Here is a 6231-nt window from a genome sequence, read left to right as displayed (position 1 = left end):
GCACGGCTGAAATCGGAACTCTGCAAGTTGCTGTCAGTGATAACCTACTACCCCACAGGAGGCGCTGTTGCACTCTTCAGAGATGCAATTAGCACAAAATCAGTGTTTTCAGGTGGGCTTCAACCTTTTACATACCATTCTCACTGTAATACAATTGAAAAAGATGAGGGATGTTAAATGAGGTATACATGAGCTTTTAATGGTGCATTATTTCATAATTATTGTTGAACGTTCCCTCTGTCCCGAAAAAAATAGGCTGCGTTTGTTGACAACGCAATCACTAGGTGGCGCAGTACATGTACATGGTTAAATGTGGACTCTTCAGCTGGAACATCAGTGTCTGCCACGTTCCAGCAGCTGCCATGATTAATGATGGCGTTGCTCAATTTATCACAGGAAATGATCATGGCTAGATGCTTCTAACCAACTAACCTTACATTAAGTTGGATGGGGGCCCAGTCATCGGCTACCAGGTAGTTATAGGATACTAACTGCGAACCTCAGATCCACTAAATATTCCAGTAATCCTATTAAATACAAAAGGAATTTTATGATTGAATTTCCATTGGAAGATAGTAAATTGGCACCGGGATAGGTGGGAAAGAAAATGGGGCAGAGTATAAAATGTGCTGCCAATTCGTTATTGTGATTCGTTAATACAACTGACCAGCTCTGATTTCACCCAAACGCAGCTATTAGCTCCCGCCCCACTTGCCGTTCTCCCCCCTTGGCAACTCACTTCCTCGCCCTCCTTCCCACTGGTCGCTTCCCCTGCCCCCTCCTCTGCCGCTGGTTCCAGACCTGGCTGCTCCCCTTTCTCCACCCCCACACCCGCCCCCCTCTGCCTCGTCCCTCGCCAATTGTTCCCCACTCTTCGGTCGGCCGCTCGCTCCCCGCCCCACCCACACCCGCGAGCACTGACTGCGCTGCTTCCCCCCACTCACTCCCACCTTTCATCTGCCTCCACGCCCCGCCCAATGAAGCAAGGAATGTTGGGGCGACGCACAAGCGAGGATCCGGAGAAGTGAAGCGTCGCCACCGAAATCTAGCGGTTGGAGAGCGGGGTGACAAAAAGCGAGGAACAATCGGGGAGTGGAGGAGAGCAACGAGATCTGGAGCGAGGTTCTGAGGGGGGAGAGCAGCTAGTGAGCATCCATTTGCGCATGTGCAAGAACTGAACTACCGAGTGGCTGAGTTGTTAGCAAATGCAGCCTTAAATTAAATAGATTTTTCTTAATTAATTTATAGTTCACCTCCTTACCGAGCTCCCTCACTTACCAAACTCCATTCTTGACACTGTGCCCTCAAGCAGCACTCAGAAACCGCTGAATTTATACTCTCTGAAAACATTCACTTATCATTTCCCTTTTCAGCTGCTAGCAGACCAGGTGTGGTTTATGAGTAGCTTATGTTTTTATTCCAGTATTCATCGATGTTGCTGTGTAGTATGAACTGTGAGGTAGAATGCCTTGGTGTAACACCAGTGGAGTGTGTGATGTAAACAGTGGGTAGACTGTCTCAGTGTAACACCAGAGCATCGATGGTGTAGTATGTGGGAGCTAGTGCGATCGACGGTGACCACATCTGCAGCAAGTGTTCGAGGAACTTCGGCTCAGAGTTGATGAGCTGGAGTCCGGCTGTGGACACTGTGACACATCAGGGAGGGAGAGAGTTACCTGGACACTGTGTTTCAGGAGACAATAACACCCCTTAGATTAACTACCTTGAATTTGGCCAATGGTCAGGGACAGGAAGGTGTGACTGTGAGTGAGGCAGGTATGGGGTCCAAAATTTAGCTTTGGAGGAGGCTGAGCCAGTGCTCTTATCCAACAGGTACAAGGTTCTTGCTCCCAGTGTGGACGAGGGCACAAACTGTTGGGAGGATGAGCGAACTAACCACAGCACTGTGGTTCAGAGTGCCATTCAAGTGGGGGAGAAAACAGAAATGTAGTAGTAATAGGGGATAGCATAGTTAGGGGAGTAGATACAGTTCTCTGCAGCAAAGATAAAGAGTTCCGAAGGCTGTTTTGCCTACCTGGTGCCAAGGTTAAGGACATCATTTCTCTGCTGGAGAGGAACTTGGAGTGGCAGGGAAAAGATCCATTTGTCGTGGTCCTCGTAGGTACCAATGACATAGGACTGGGAAAGAGGTGCTGCTGAGGGACTTTAAGCATCTCGGGGCCAAATTAAAAAGCAGAACCTCAAAGGTAATAATCTCCAGATTACGACCTGAGCCACGTGCAAAGTGGCATAGGCTAAATAAGATTAGAGTGGCAGAAATAGATTCCATTTCATGGGACACTGGAACCAGTGTATTAACACCTAATCTGTACTAATGCTTGGTCTTACAACACTCCATTAACATATTGTTTGCCTTTGCTCCGTGACCTTTTGGTCAGCTATGTGGCCTGATCCAATCTAGACCTCCTTTATTACCTCTTGCCCCACCCCCACCTCACTAGCTTATAACCTGTGACTTTTCTAATATTTGTCAGTTCCGAAGAAGGGTCACTGACCCGAAACGTTAACTCTGCTTCTCTTTCCACAGATGCTGCCAGACCTGCTGAGTGGTTCCAGCGTTTCTTGTTTTTATTACAGATTTCCAGCATCCGCAGTATTTTGCTTTTATTTTCGTGTTTAATTCACTGCCACTTCTCTTCCAGGAATGCCTACCTTGCAGAAGTTCTGCTCTTCTGTCCAACGGGATTTTCGTTTGTCTCTTTTACCTTGTTCACCTTCATTGCTTTCTATTTCCCTCCTGGTGTTTGATAAGGTATCTACCAAAACTCGTTTTCACAGTCACATCTCCTTCCTCAGTGACTGTCTCCGGCTCCGACTGATTCCACGTGCATTCCAACTGCAGTTTCACCCATCATGCTTTGAAACCACCCAGGATCACAGGTATCTCCGAGAAATACAACGTTCCTCGGACTGCTACTCTCGCCGCATCCTGAGATCCACACTCAGTGCTATGCGCCGCCACTTGCACACACTGGATCTCTCTCTCTCCAGCAGCACCGCCTCACCTTATCTCAAAGCTGTTCTACTCCGCAGTTTCATTTCATCTTTCGTCTCATCCGACGCATTAACAAAAAACTTTTTTTCTTCCTTTCAGGTGTTAAGGAACACAAGCTCCAGCCGCTTATGGGGACTAATGCCCCTCCAGATCCTCCTTCTGCTTCACTTCCCTCTGACCGCACCCCTTCTGATCTGACCCCTTGCCGTGTATTCACTATACCCTCTGACCTCCCCCCCTCTGATGCTGAACGTTCTGAACTCAGCAAAGGTCTCAGTTTTATCCCCTTACCCCCCCACCTCAATGAATTTCGCGCTCGGCATGACATTGAGCCCTTCTTCTGTTGCCTCTGCCTCCGGGCTCACTTCTTCGACCAGGAGTCCTCCCCCCGACCAGCAGACCCATTCACCCGCCTCCAGCATTCTCCATCTACCTGGACCCCACCCCCTGTCCTCTTACCCGCTCTTGATCTCTTCATTGAAAACTGTCGGCGAGACATTGGTCATTTCAATTTCTCTGCCCCCCTCACTCACTCTAACCTGTCCCCCTCGGAGCTTGAGACACTCCGTATCTCAGGTCCAACCCCGACATGGTAATCAAACCTGCAGACAAAGGTGGTGCTGTTGTCGTATGGCGTACTGATCTCTACCTTGCAGAAGCTCAACGCCAACTCATGGACACTTCTTCCTACCTCCCTCTGGACCATGATCCCATCACCGAACATCAAGCCACCGTCCAAAGGACTGTCACTAACCTCATCTCCTCTGGAGATCTTCCCTCTATGGCTTCCAACCTCATAGTCCCACAACCATGGACAGCCCGCTTCTACATCCTTCCCAAAATCCACAAACGGGACTGTGCCGGCAGACCCATTGTGTCAGCCTGCTCCTGCCCCACTGAACTTATTTCTTCCTATCTAGATTCTATCTTTTCTCCGCTGGTCCAGTCTCTTCCCACCTACATCCGTGACTCTTCTGACGCCCTACGTCATTTTGACAATTTCCAGTTTCCTGGTCTCAACCGCCTCCTCTTCACTATGGACATCCAATTGCTCTACACCTCCATCCCCAACCAGGATGGTTTGAGGGCTCTCTGCTTCTTCCTGGAAAAGAGGCCCAACCAGTCCCCATCCACCACCACCCTCCTCCACCTGGCTAAACTTGTTCCAACATTGAACAACTTCTCCTTCAACTCCATGCACTTCCTTCAAGTAAAAGGTGTCGCTATGGGTACCCGCATGGGTCCCAGTTATGCCTGTCTTTTTGTGGGATATGTTGAGCATTCTTTGTTCCAGTCCTACTCAGGCCCCCTCCCACAACTCTTTTTCCGGTACATTGATGACTGTATTGGTGCCGTATCCTGCTCCCGCCCCGAACTGGAAAACTTTATCAATTTTGCTTCCAATTTCCAACTTCTCTCACCTTTACATGGTCCATCTCTGACACTTCCCTTCCCTTCCTCGACTTCTCTGTCTCCATCTCTGGGGATAGGTTGTCTACTAATATCCATTATAAGCCCACCGACTCCCACAGCTACCTCGACTACACTTCTTCACACCCTACCTCCTGTAAGGACTCCATTCCATTCTCCCAGTTTCTCCGTCTCCGACGCATCTGCTCTGATGATGCTACCTTCCATGACGGTGCTTCTGATATGACCTCCTTTTTCCTCAACCGAGGATTTCCCCCCACTGTGGTTGACAGGGCCCTCAACCGTGTCCGGCCCATTCCCCGCACCTCTACCCTCACCCCTTCCCCTCCCTCCCAGAACTGTGACAGGGTTCCCCTTGTCCTCACTTTCCACCCCATCAGCCTCCATATCCAAAGGATCATCCTCCGCCATTTCCGCCACCTCCAGCGTGATGCCACTACCAGTCGCATCTTCCCCTCCCTTTCCCCGTCAGCATTCTGAAGGGATCGTTCCCTCCACAACACCCTGGTCCACTCCTCCATTACCCCACCACCTCATCCCCGTCCCATGGCACCTTCCCCTGCAATCGCAGGAGGTGCAATACCTGCCCATTTACCTCCTCTCTCCTCACTATCCCAGGCCCCAAACACTCCTTTCAGGTGAAGCAGCGATTTACTTGTACTTCTTTCAATGTAGTATACTGTATTCGCTGCTCACAGTGTGGTCTCCTCTACATTGGGCAGACTGGGTGACCGCTTTGCGGAACATCTCTGCTCAGTCCACAAGCAGGACCCTGAGCTTCCGGTTGCTTGCCATTTCAACACTTCCCCCTGCTCTCGTGCTCACATCTCTGTCCTAGGATTGCTGCAGTGTTCCAGTGAACATCAACGCAAGCTCAAGGAACAGCATCTCATCTACCGATTAGGCACACGACAGCCTGCCGGACTGAACATTGAGTTCAATAATTTCAGAGCATGACAGCCCCCCATTTTACTTTCATTTTTAGTTATTTTTTCTTCCTTTTTTTTTACATTCTTTTTTACATTTTTTACAATCTTTTTTTTTTGCATTTATTTCATTTCATCTTAGTTTTATCAGTTTGCTTACCCATTGTTTTTTTTTCAGGTTTGCACTTGCTGCTGTTCAATATTCAGTGTATTAACACCTAATCTGTACTAATGCTTGGTCTTTCAACACACCATTAACATATTGTTTGCCTTTGCTCCATGTCATTTTGGTCATCTATGTGGCCTGGTCCAATCTAGACCTCCTTTGTTATCTCTTGCCCACCCCACCTCACTTGCTTATAACCTGTGACTTTTCTAATATTTTTCATTTCCGAAGAAGTGTCACTTACCCGAAACGCTATCTCTGCTTCTCTTTTCACAGATGCTGCCAGACCTGCTGAGTGGTTCCAGCATTTCTTGTTTTTATTTTAGGAAAGAGAGAGCTGTTCCATTCGGATGGGCTTCACTTGAACCATGCTGGGACCAGTGTCCTCGTGAAGCATATAACTAGGGTTGTAGATAATGCTTTCAACTAAATAGCGGGGAGAAGAGGGAGGGGTCAGTTGAAAGGAAGTGTAAAAAGTCTAAAAGTAACGAGAGAGCAGAGGTGCAGGGTAGTGAAGGAACATACATTAATCAGAGAGTGATAAGAGGGGACAGAGAATACAAGCACAAGAGTACAGCAGAAATTAGAACCAGGGAAGGTAAAAATGGCAAAAAGCCAAAGCTTAAGGCTCTTTATCTGAATGCACATAGCATTTGTAACAATATAGATGAGCTGACTGCACAGATAGAAAT

Source organism: Heterodontus francisci, chromosome 17 (assembly GCF_036365525.1).
Source record: "Heterodontus francisci isolate sHetFra1 chromosome 17, sHetFra1.hap1, whole genome shotgun sequence".
Lineage (NCBI taxonomy): Eukaryota > Metazoa > Chordata > Chondrichthyes > Heterodontiformes > Heterodontidae > Heterodontus > Heterodontus francisci.
The sequence above is the reverse complement of the archived record's forward strand: the minus strand, read 5'-3'. Positions refer to the sequence as shown.